This window comes from Schistocerca nitens, chromosome 3, assembly GCF_023898315.1.
Source record: "Schistocerca nitens isolate TAMUIC-IGC-003100 chromosome 3, iqSchNite1.1, whole genome shotgun sequence".
Classification (NCBI taxonomy): Eukaryota; Metazoa; Arthropoda; class Insecta; order Orthoptera; family Acrididae; genus Schistocerca; species Schistocerca nitens.
The window spans coordinates 186616074-186629313 of record NC_064616.1 but is presented as its reverse complement, the minus strand read 5'-3'; the positions used below and the strand labels follow the sequence as shown (position 1 = coordinate 186629313).

The 13240-nt window shown below is 40.9% G+C and overlaps 1 protein-coding gene across 1 annotated transcript in view; it reads right to left on the bottom strand.

Moving 5' to 3' along the window:
* LOC126248129 (ITG-like peptide) overlaps positions 1 to 7577 on the bottom strand; it is a 76619-nt gene extending 69042 nt beyond the window's left edge. The window contains exon 1 of the mRNA XM_049948816.1: positions 7452 to 7577. The gene's annotated coding sequence lies outside the window, so the exon portion shown is untranslated. The remainder of the gene's footprint in view (positions 1 to 7451) is intronic.
* Between the last annotated feature and the right edge of the window lie 5663 nt (positions 7578 to 13240).

Genomic DNA, 13240 nt, shown 5'->3' with positions numbered 1-13240 from the left:
CCCTTAGAGACAGGTTGAAACGTTCGGGCGTGTCAACAGTGTCATAGGTTGTCAAGAACATCATTCTATTGCTCATCACACTACGAACACCGTTTTTTAACCGTGGATTGTGTTGGAAGTAACGCACCAGAGAAAAGAGTGGTCTCTTTGACGCCTATTATGCTACGTCCTGAGGCCTTTTTGTGGCGACTCTGAGTGGTGGTGTGGCTGAAATGTTTTCCTCGGCCACCCCTAAGAAAACAGCGTTTCTTCAACGCTGGGAGTCGCGGTTCTGACCTCCATCACAGAGACGTCAAGAGAAGAGAGGAAATGTAAGAGGATCTGTGATGACCTTATCGTGTGATACGCCCACGGTGGCGTAGAGCAGAACTATGATGAAATTTGATGCCAATGTGACGTAATTAACCCACTTTACAGCTTATATGAACTCCCGTGATGGGGCTTTTTTCTCGAATTTGTCGACACCTTGCTGTCTGAAGCGTTCCCGATCCCGAAGGTAACGTCGATGGGTCCCACTCTTTGTACCATTACAGTAGGAACCTTTGAGCCAAATTTCAAACATATGCGCTGGAATGGGAGGTAATTAAGGCGTTTGGAAAAAGTGATCCTTTGGTTATGTAGCGCAGTGTGTGTGTGTCTTTGCAAGAATCTGAAGAGTTCTTAAAAAAGAGACCTTACATATCAGCGTACGTCTTTGATTCGGCCCATTATTTGTAATTTTATAGCCTCTCGCTTCGCCCCGAAGTGTGAGCTGAAACGATTGTTGACGACGGATTAAGGATTCGTTCTCCTCAGCCAGCCTACAATAGAAGCAAATTTTACAACCTTTTTTTCCAGAAACTAATGAAGCAATCAACGTAAATCTTTTTTCATGTTGTTTATTGATACTTGGACAACATTATCTGATTTTTTGAAGAAATTCAGTCATCTTGAAGCCTCCCCCACTCCTCCCCCACCTGCGGAGTTAATATTGCTCTGTCCAAAATGACATGTGTCCATGACAGAAGTCATGGAATCTGCAATTTTTATCTGAGATAAAAAAGAAAGAATTTTTTAAATCCATAGAATACTGCTCATGGAGTAATAGCATAGATTTTTGAAATATGACGAAGTAATAAAATGGTGGACGTTTGAAACGATGTTGTAGTTTTTCATGTGTTTTTTGCCCTTTTTTGCAGTCACTATTGAATAAATTAAAATAAAAATTAGCCTATCGCTCCTTGCAGACATACTCGAGGAGTAACTCAACCAAATTTTACAGAGATTTTTTATTAGTATGTCCGTAATCCAGTTCGTCGGCTTGATGTACCTCAAGCAGACGGAATCGATTGCGGGCTCACTAATAAACATATCTTTTTTGAAATTAGGCTGATTTAGTCCTCGGACATGTCCGCAATTAGTTATAGGCTAATTTTTTTTTACTTTGTTCATTGGTTATTACAAAAAACGTGATCAAAAACTCATGACCAAACTAAATCTTTGTTTCAGACGTCCACCATTTTATTGTTTCGTCAAATTACAAAATACTCTGCTGTTACTCCTTGTGCAATATTGTATGCATTTAGAAGATTGTTTGGTTTTAGGTAACATTTGCAAATGCAGGACTTGTGTCATGCTCATTTTGGACAGAGAAAATTCAACTCCTCGCACGGGATCTCAATTATGACTGAATTTCTTCAAAATATCAGAAATTCTTTTCCCAGAATCAATAAATATTGCGGAAAAAGATTTAAGTTGATTGCTTCATTAGTTTTTTTAAAAAAAATGGCATATATTATAGGCCGGGTGAGGAAAATGGGCCCTTAATTGGTTGAAAACGATTGTTTCAGTTGACACTTTGCGGCAGAGTGAGAAACTGGCTGTAAATCCACAGTCAATCGACCGAATAAAGGATTTATGAAGAAATGTAATATCTCCTTTTGAGTACCTTTTCAGATTGTTGCATGAGAAACATATACACTGCGCAAAATAATTAGAGGATCACTTTTTTCAAACGCCATAACTGCCTTCCATTCCGATGCATAAGTATGAAATTTATCTCAAAGGTGCCTAAAAGATTCCTCTGTAATGGTGTAATGGCGTGGCGCCCTGTGACGTCACCCTCGAGCTCGGCTAAGCTTCAGACAACAAGGTGTCAACACATGCGAAAAAAAAAAGGCCACAGCTCGGAAGTTCATGTGAGCCGTAAGGTGAGTTAATGATGTCACATTGACATCAAATTTCATCAAAATTCTGCCCAACACCACCATGAGCGTGTCACACGATGAGAAGACCATCACAGCCTCTCTTACCTACATTTCACCCCTTCCTTTGACGTCACTGCGATGGAGATCAGAACCACGACACTCCGTGTTGAAATCACATAGTTTTCTTATGGGAGCCAGAGGAAAACATTTCAGAAACGCTGGCGCTCAGAATCGACGAGAAGGCTTCAGTAGGTGGCATAAAGGTCGTCAATGGAACCTCCTCTTTCTCTGGGGCGTTGGTCCCCACACATTACAAGCTTAAATAGACCGATCGCAGTGCGCTGAGTAACAGGAAGATGTTCTTGACAACCTTTGACACTACTGACACCCTCGGACGTTTCAACCATTCTATAAGGATATTGTGGGCCTGCATCCCCATTGAACGTTGTCGTACCTCTCTGGTGTGCAGTGCGATCGCGATTTTTGCTCTCGTTTACAGGTTGGAGCCGTTAGGAACAGTTCAAAACCATTCGACGAATTTGAACGTGATCCGAAGCAACAAAGGCTACTTGTACTTTTTCAACACTTCCGCTTTCCGTCCGCCTGTGTTGTGATCAAGCTGTTGTGTAACATTAACATATGCGTGAATAGATCCGCAGATGTTCCCTCTGAGACCCTCCAGTTCGGTAACACTTTCGATGTCATCCACGCACCTCAGTTAAGCATGTTAGAAATATACTTTCAGAAATTTCGACACAGTCAGCCTGGCGGCTGTTCTAGTGCCTGAGGGTTACGCAATCCCTTCTATACCCTTTGAGTGGGATTTGCGCGTTTTCAGGCGCTAGAGCAGCTTCCACGCTGAATTGATGTCAAAGTTTCCTGCATGTATATTTATAGCATGGTCAACAAAGGTGTGTGGGTGCCGAACTGGATGGTTCTTAGAGAGACCCTTTGCCGATCTATTCAGGCGCATGTTAATGTTTCAATCTGGCCTGATCACGCCGCAGGAGGGTGGAAAACAGGATGGTTGCAAAAGGTAAGTACCCTTACTGCTTCGAATTACGTTCAGATTTCGTCGGATGGTTTTGAACGGTCTGTACTGGTTCCAAACTGCACAAGAAAGCAATAACTGCAGTCGTGCTGCACTCCAAAGGGGTGCGATTACGTAGAGTGGGGATGCAGCCCCACAATGTCCTTGGAGAAAGGTGAAAACGTAAGGGGGTATCAGTTGTGTCAAAGTTTGTCAAGAACATATTGCTGTTTTTCATCACTCTGCGAACGGTCTTTTTAACCGTGAAATGTGTGGGAACCAACGCCCCTGAGGAAGGAGTGGTTTCATTCTCTCCCTTTGTGCCACACCCTGAGGCCTTGCGTATAGATTCTGAGCGGCGCTGTTTCTCAAATGTTTCCCTCCGCCACCCATAAGACAACCGCGTCATTTCAACGCTGTGTGTCGCGGTTCTTATCTCCATCGCTAAGACATCAAAAGACGGGATGAAATGTGAGACTGAGACGATCTTCTCATCGTGTGACACGTCAACGGTCATGTTGAGCGGAATTGTGAAAAAATTTGATGCCGGTGTGACATTATTAGTCACCTTACTGCTCACATGAACTTTTGAGCTGTCGGTTTTTTTCCCGCTTGTGTCGGTGCCTTGCTGTTGGAAATGTCGCAGAGCCCGAGGATGGCGTCGCAGGGTGCCACGCCTTTGTGCCATTAAAGAGGAATGTTACAGGCACATTTGAGGCAAATTTGAAACTTATGCGCTGAATGGGAGGCAATTACGGCTTTTCGAAAGACTGATACCGTAATTGTGTTGCGCAATGTATATATTTCTTATGCACAGATCTTAAAAAAAGGGACCTTTCATTCTGTCGAATATTTACAATTTTGTAGCCAGTCTCTCATTCTGCCTCGAAATGTGAACTGAAAGGATCGATTTCGGTGGATAAAGGACCCATTCTCCTCAGCCAGTATATAATATAAGCGAATTTTACAATTTTTTTGGATAAACTAATGAAGCAATCAATACAATCTTTTTGCTCATTATGTACTGGTTCTTGGACAACATTTTCTGTTTCCTTTTTTAAGAAATTCAGTCTTCACTAAGTACCTCATCCGAAGAGTTAAATTTGCTCTGTCAAAAACGAGGCGTGTCCATGACCTAACGTCCTGCAGTCTGCAACTCATATCTGAAATCAATAATCAAACAATTTTCTTAATCTATATGATATTGCGCACGTAGTAATAACACAGTTCTTTGAAATTTGACGAAATAATAAAATCGCGGATGTCCGAAGCAAAGATGTAGTTTTGTCATGTGTTTCTGGTCACGGTTTTTTGTAATAACTAATGAATAAACCAAAATAAAAAAAATAGCCCATTACTCCTTGGAGTCATGTCCGAGAAATAATTCTGCCAAATTTCAAAAAGATATCTTTATTTGTGTGTCTGCAATCCATTCCGTCAGCTTGAGATACAGCGTATTTCAAGCTGACGAAATGGATGGCGAGCACACTGGTAAGATATCTTTCAGAAATTTGGCTGAATTATTCGTCGGGTGTGACCGCAAAGAATAATAGACTAATTTTTTATTTGAATTTATTTATTAATTACTGCAACATACGTGACCAAAAACACGCGACAAGGCAACATCTCTGTCGAAACGTCCGTCATGTTATTATTTTGTGAAATTTCAATAAACCGTGCTAGTACTCCACGCGGAATATCCTATAGATTAAGAAAACTGTTTTATTTATTTATTTTTATTTCAGATTTGATTCGGAGACTGCACTGGAAGCACTTCGTTTTTGTCAGAGCAGCTTTAACACCTCTGACGGTGGGCTTAGTGATGACTGAATTTCTTAACAAAAATACGAAAATGGCGCCCAAAAATCAATAAATAATGTGAAAACAGATTTACGTTAATTTCGTCATTACTTTTTTCCAAAAATCGCAAAAAATCTCTTATTGATTGAGGAGAAGGGGCCCTTGACTGTGAGTGAAACCAGGTTTGAAACTGATATTTTGACGTTTGATGAAATGTGCTGAACCATCTGAGCAATCCGAAAAAGTCTTCCTCGCTAACTACAAGTTTCATTGTGTCGTCGCCTCTCTCACTGTTGGAAACATTACTCTTCTGAAGAGATGTATAGCGGCGAATAGGCGAATACCTTAAGCAAAACTAGGGAGGGGCACCCAGAGACAGAGAGAGGGAGAGGGAGAGAGAGAGAGAGAGAGAGAGAGATAACGTCTCAAGTAGACGCTCAGGCTCAGACGTTGGTTCAAAGAGAAATATGTGTGAATTTTTTCACCAATGTATCTAAGTGTGTCTAAGATTTTTACCGAAGGGAGAGTAGAAAAGAAAATAAATGTAGGGACAGGTCACTTGGAAACGAAATGGCGCTTGAGATGGGGAATTACACGAATTTGAAAGAAATGCGTCTGGGGACAGCTAAGAAATTTACAAGAAAATGAAACATTGGTATCAAACTCCTTGTCAGAGCCTCCAATTGGCTAAAATGTGCAAAGAAATGTGGAAATTTGTTTTCATTGCTTTTCTCTTCGAGTCGAATCTCTTAGAATTCTGTACATTCCAGTGTGAGTTACAAGATTAAACTAGCATAAAATTAGTTTAGGCTGTCTTTACTTTTTATTAACAGATGCCGTTCTTGTGCTCTCATGGGAATTGAACGCAGATACAACACTTAGCTCTGTTTTACAGTACAGATGAGACCTGTTTAGATTGCCGCTTGCTGTAAGCTGAAATTGCGATAAGCCCTATGCGATTCGAATTGTGTTTAAAAAATTCTGTTACTGTGTTATAAGAAACGTTTCTGCTTATTGCTAGAACAACGAGGTTGCCTTGTAGAACTAGCATTGATCAAACCCATCGTTGTAGACCTCTGCATTCTGCGTCGATGTCCGAAGAAGCTGCAATTGAAACATTGACAAAGAACTTCCATTTGGTTGATATGCACTTTATTTTTCTGGCATGTTATTAATGAGTCAACATAAAGACTGCTATGGAAAATATGTGGTGATTCTCATTTCACTTACTTTAACTTTACTATTGTATTGAAAATCAAGTTTCGGGAGAGATTAAAGTTAAGAGATCATGTTAGTACTAATACAGCCATTTATGAAAGCTTTCTTAAAAACACATTTGTATCCTGTGAGATACTAAGCTAATATTACTAGTAATCACTTTCACATTTTAACTAAAATTCTGAGTTTTTACTTCAGTTTGAGATTATATTGAATTGGTACAGTAGCTGGCTCATACAATGTTTTTCAGTTTACCAGCCAGCCACATTTACCTCATTGATATTTAAATTTTTTTCATATTTTTAGAATCTGCTAAGACATTGTTCTGATTGTTGCGTTCATGCTCTTGAATATACTGAGTCCTCTGAATGGAAATGGAACAGAGACTCGAGGATTTCTGCTCGTGAATTCAATACAACAGTCGAATGATACGAGCGGCTTATTCTAAGAACTTACCTTGTGTTGCCTCGAACCAGCGTAAACTAGAGGAAAAATGTATCTGGTGCTGAAATGCAAGACTTTGAAGTTAAACAAAAGAACATACACTTTGTCAGATGGAAATGACAATTTTTTTCTGTGCATTCAGTTTTTAATTGTTATATGCTCTTTTAAATACACTGTAAGAAGAATTATGCGAAAGTTTATAAGATCTGTGAAGCAGATCGTATGGCAGTGTGATATCTTATTGACAGCTATATCAAGTTACTCTGACAGAAAATATTCGAGACGTGCTTCCTGATTTGTCACCGATTAGATTATCTACCACGGGTGCAGGAAGAGAGAGATTTACGTCACAAGAAGTATCTGGTAAAATCTTCGTTATTAAGACAAAATATGCAATGATTCTATAACGTTCAGGAATAGTTACTATTTCTATGCACATTACTTAAAACTTGGAACGAGAGTTGATATTCTTCTATAGAAATGTGAGGCGTTAAATACTGAAAGCTACTGTTTCAAACAAATTACAAATAATTCTGTTATTTCAGAAAAGTATTTTTGCAGAAAAAGAACGGCTAACCAGTGAATGCAAGCAAAATGACTGTTCTCTCTCTCTTGTACCCGTTTTTGAAAAGATCAGTAGTAATTCAAATCGTCCACCAACTGAAAGGTGGCGTGCGAGCTAAGAATGCAAATGTAGTGGACTGTTGCACGTGGCAACTGAAAGGTGGAAGCTGTTGGATTTACAAGTTAGGTGCTCTGTTGTAAAGACCTACCTGTGCAGGGAAGAGGGCAGCTGGCGCTGCTCAGGGAAGAGGCAGCTGGCGCTGCTCAGGGAGGAGGGCAGCGGGCGCTGCGGTGGCGAGCCGGTTGAGGGCGTCGAGCGACTGCGGCCGACCCGGTGGCGGCGTCGGACTTATATAGGCCGGCAGCCACCGCCCACGCTCCGCTTCCCCGGGCGGCCCGGGCGCGCCGCCCCCGGGCCAGCGGTCGCCGCGCATGCGCACTCGTGCACCTCCGCGTCGATCTGGTCCCGCCGAATAGCAGCGATGCGCGCCAGGTGCCGAATCAATCGCGAGCGAGTTTCAGGTGCTCACGACGAATGGCAGTCGAGAACGTTCATCAGATTGATCTGCGCTGCCGGGGTCGCAGTTATTGATTGAAACCAGCTGCAGCCCCCGGTACACGCGAGGGTGGGAGCTCGGTTCTATTATTAGCTTGCCCCGCCCTAACGACGATGTCCAGGATGCTCCCTAATTACGACTGTCGCTATAGAGACTGATACGGGCTCCTCGTTTTTCTGACGTACCAAATGCAAATTTGCAGCAGATTTCTGAGACGGCCTGTCTCGTTTGTGGGAAGTCGATTCCCTTTGTTTTCGCACGGCTGCCCACCCGTGAAGTAACCGGTGGCCCATCTCGCTGTCGGCTAACACAGAGGCAGTTCTCGACACTTCTCCGTGGTAGTAAGCCGCTAACATCCGGGGCTGCCTCGTTAGGAGTAGTATCGACGATTCTCAAAGCGGAGGTCGCAGGTTTGAGCCCCATCTCGGGCACGGTTGCATGATGGCGAGGCAGATATGTCTCGGTATTGCACATTAGTGGCGTTGAAAACCATAAAATTTTGTTTTTGACACGTCGGTGATTGTTATGTAAAAAGACTGGCGTCAATTTGGCAATATGATGGACACAGCTCTTTTCTTTACTCGGAAATTTAAAGCACACTTGTGATTCGTGAAGATCAATAAACTGAAATTCCGTTACGTCATGAAATTGTTTTAGGCGGTTTTTTTGCCAACAAAAATTGAATCAGAGTTGACTAACCTTTATAAGCTTCATTTTCAATAGATAAGAAATTACAATTCTCTTGTAGGCGTTCCGACTGAGTGGCAAGCAAAGAGATTGAAGTGGAGGAGGTATATTTCGTAGTATCGAAGATGAACAAGTGATCATAGGTCTTAAGATATGCATTTTGAAAGCATATTAACAGAATCTTCCGTCGGTTCTTGGTAGAACAACATTATAATAAATGAAAAGCACCAGTTTGCTTTTGTTCTACAATATTACTTTTATTGTTAACCGGTTTTCGGCTTACTAGGCCATCTTCAGACATTTACTAAAATAAAAGTAATATTGTAGAACAAAAGCAAACTGGTGCTTTTCATTTATCATTTTAGAACTCATGTTTTACTGACGTTTCTTTCTTTTTTTGGTGTAAGGAACCTGTCCCTAAGGCTTTTTGGTGTTTTTCTGTGACACCCTGTATATCAGCATAAACAGATACATCTAATTTCATGCATAACATGTTTCAAGCGACGTCCAGTGCAAACGAAAAAGTTCGATTCGGTTCTCCATCTTGAGGTTACCCTGAAGACGTGAGATTACAAATATCTGCCCAAATACAAGAGACGACTCTCAGGAGAGATACCTGGTGTGTGTGTGTGTGTGTGTGTGAGAGAGAGAGAGAGAGAGAGAGAGGGGGGGGGGGAGTAATAGGAGGCGCGCGTCGTGTTGGGTAACTACTTGATCCAATCACAGAATTAAAGAAATCTATGAAAACTTCTAAAGCTCATTCGGGAGCTGACGTTATCGATGGAATTCCACACTCATATATGTTACTTAATCGTTTATAGTTGTTCCCAAAGATCCGAGATATAAAAATAACGAACGCTCGAAGGGCTCAAGGGAGAAAAGAAAGGTTTAAAATTGCGCGCATTTCGTTTCTTCCGCAATGTTCTGTCGAGAAACAGAACACAGCTATCTTGATGTATGGCGTATATTTAGACGCAGATGGTATCTCACATGCAACCACACAGGAAACTGTGGAGAAGTGCGGTGAAACTTGGAATAAAACATTTACGTGTCTGCCAACGACGCACATGTTCTGTCGTGACGACGAACGCTACACTCCTGCCCTATTGATGGAGACGGGGCAACAGGTGTCCGATTCAGTAACTGGACTACTTCAGATCATAGGAAAGAAGATCTCTTACTCAAAGGTCTGTGTTTCAAACAAAGTCGAACCGGCGAGTCCAGTACTTGATAGGCATAGTAATAGAAGGAAACAGCGTAATTAAAAAACAGTCGAACCGGCGAGTCCAGTACTTGATAGGCATAGTAATAGAAGGAAACAGCGTAATTAAAAAACAGTAATGCTCGTAAGCAGTGCTATAGTCTTTACACCGGTCACTGGAATAACCCACATAGTAAGCGAAATTATTTGATCTCTCATTTCACATCAGATCTGATATTTGGGTTGCAAGTAGGCTGTTTAGGTTTTTATGTTGGTAACGCCACGTAGCAAATGGTTCAAATGGCTCTGAGCACTATGGGACTTAACATCTGTGGTCATCAGTCCCCTAGAACTTAGAACTACTTAAACCTAACTAACCTAAGGACATCACACACATCCATGCCCGAGGCAGGATTCGAACCTGCGACCGTAGCGGTCACGCGGTTCCAGACTGAAGCGCCTAGAACCGCACGGCCATACCGGCCGGCCGCCACGTAGCGCTCTGTATGAAAATCACTGACTGTGCTGTGTGCAGTCTGTGGTTGGTTTGCATTGTTGGAATATTTGCTAGTGTTGTGTTGGGCAGCTGGATGTGAACAGCGCGTAGCGTTGCTCAGTTGGAGGTGAGCCGCCAGCGGTGGTGGATGTGGGGAGGGAGATGGCGGAGTTTTGAGAGCGGACGATCTGGACGTGTGTCCATCAGAAAAAGGAAATTAGTAAGACTGGGTGTCATGAACTGATATATATATATATATATATATATATATATATATATATATATATATATATATATATATATATATTATGACTTTTGAACGCTATTAAGGTAAATACATTGTTTGTTCTCTATCAAAATCTTTCATTTTCTAACTATGCGTACCAGTAGTTAGTGCCTTCAGTAATTAGAATCTTTTATTTAGCTGGCAGTATTGGCGCTCGCTGTATTGCAGTAGTTCGAGTAACGAAGATTTTTGTGAGGTAAGTGATTCATGTAAGGTATAGGTTATTGTTAGTCAGGGCCATTCTTTTGTAGGGATTATTGAAAGTCAGATTGCGTTGAGCTAAAAAAATTATTGTGTGTCAGTTTACTGTTGATCAGAATAAGTAAAGAGAGAAATGTCTGACTACGTTCAGTTTTGCTCAGCTTTTTGAAAATCAAATAACGTAGAGGTTTACCAGCACAGTCATTTATAAATTTTTCTAAGGGGACGTTACATATGTCGACCTTTAGCCGAGGATACCTCACTGAAATCTTCTGATTTTTTCTTGTAGTTTGTGTAATTAGTGTAGCTATTGTTTATTGCTAGAGCGTAATTGTAGAGAGAATTACATTTGTGGTTGTAGTTTTTAATTGTTGTACAGTAAAACAGTTGTGGCATGCATGTAGATTTGCTCCAAGTATTTCGCAGCTGTGCTTGCAATTAATTAGATATTACTTTCAGTGCTATTTTAATGTATTTTCTTATTTTACTCGTCAAATTGTTCTTTTCTGTGTTACCGTGTGAAATATTGTTACAATTATGGCGTGTGAAAAACGTAATACTAGGCTCCAAAGTAAACTGAGAAATGACAGTGAAGACGAGAGTATCGTGTTAGCGCCTCCGTGTAATGAATTAACTAATGTTCAACATAGTAATTTGGTAATTGTGCATAGGGGAATGGACCAGGCAATAAATAATCTTGTAGACAGTGAAACAGCTAGTGAACCGGGTAGTATCGATCGGTCGGGAACAGCTCACCTCAGGAACCCGAAATGACAGGACACAATCTTGCAAATACCGTAGATTCAGGTTTTGCGTCCTCACCTTTTTCTCAGTTAAGTCAAGACACATTTTCTGCTTTTCAAAATGCGAATGTTGCCGGTGCAAATGCACTGCCGAAAAGCATAGAGGAACAGATTCCAGACACTAATACATTATTATTGCAATTAATGCAATAAATGAAACAAAATCGAAAACAAATGGAACAAAATCAGAAACAAATTAAAGAAACACTTCAACAAACATTTTAACTACTGAGTTACATGACATCGAATCGAAATGTCAAAAAATCTGTAATGACGTAAAAACACAAATTTGTGAGCATTTTCAACCTATTTTTTCGCGGCATGAAAATGAATTACAGAATCACGAAGCAGCAATAAAAGAAATGCAAACCATTGTTCATGAAAATCACGAGACCTTGCGGGCTAAAATTGACTTAGTTGCATCTACCGATTCGGTTACGCAACTTGCAAAAACTCTGGAATACTTAAAGGACACAGTAGATACTCTGAAAATTGGTTCAGAAAGACACACGGAGGAAATCAGTTCATTAGCAGAGAAAGTAGTCGAACTTTCGGATCAGCTAAATAATTTATCTACGAAGGTAGATGATAATCTGAATGACACAAGACCGGTAGCCTTCACTGACACAGAAGAGTATGAACAAATTAGGAATTTCAAACAAAATCAGAATCAAATTAATACGCAACACATAAGAGAAATCCAGGAAGTACAAGATCAGTTGGAACAAGTAATACAAGAATTACATATTTCAGAGGAGACTCGCGTTCCAACACGGGAAGAGGGACTTAGAAATACGGAAAATCCACAAAATAATAACACAGGGCATTTCGGAAATTATGAAAGAAATTGGCAAGGTGCACCGAATTTTGAGATGGAACCGCCGACACGACGTAACAATGACCGATATGCTACTCGCCGACACGATGACTTTGACTATAAGTAGTTCATTACTACACGTAAATTCAAAACATTTAAGAATTCTGGCAATGACATTCATCCACAAGCGTGGCTACATTAATTCTCTCATTGTTTTCCTCCGAACTGGTCATTAGAGCACAGATTAGAATTTATGTGTGGCTATTTAGAGAATGAATCAGCTGAAAGAATGCGATCGGTCATTCACGATTGTCACAGTGAAGGAGAATTTTATCATGCCTTCAATCAGCATATTGGTCTCAAGCTACTCAAGTCCGAGTAAAACATAGCATCATAATGATGAAACACTTTGAACAATCTGAATTTTCCAGTCTTGTCAAATATTTTGAAGACATGTTGCACGAGAATCAGTACCTGTCAAACCCATACAGCCCCTCAGAAGTCATCTGCATTTGCTTAATCAAATTGCCTGAACATTTAAGACATATTATTTTGGTAGGACGTTGCAAAGACGACAATGAAGCTTTTCAGGGACTCTTACAAGAATTGTAAATTGACACTGACAATTGCGGGACGCGAAACCAGGAGAACAACAATTACAGGTCACATCCGTCACAATTCCGTGACGACAGAAACAATAACTGGACACAACAAGTCTATTCTTACAACGCAAATCGTGACCAAAACAGACACCACCCGTATGACAACCGTTGGCAGAGTAATAATAATTACAGGGAAAGATCACCTCTCTGCGGTAATGACTATGACAGAGGCAATCATAAAAACAGACAACATGCGAACCAGAACTATTAATATCAAGGGAGACAGAATACCTTCAGACGCAACAGTCCACCGCGCAGTTACGACTCAGGGAGAAATTCTCCACCACG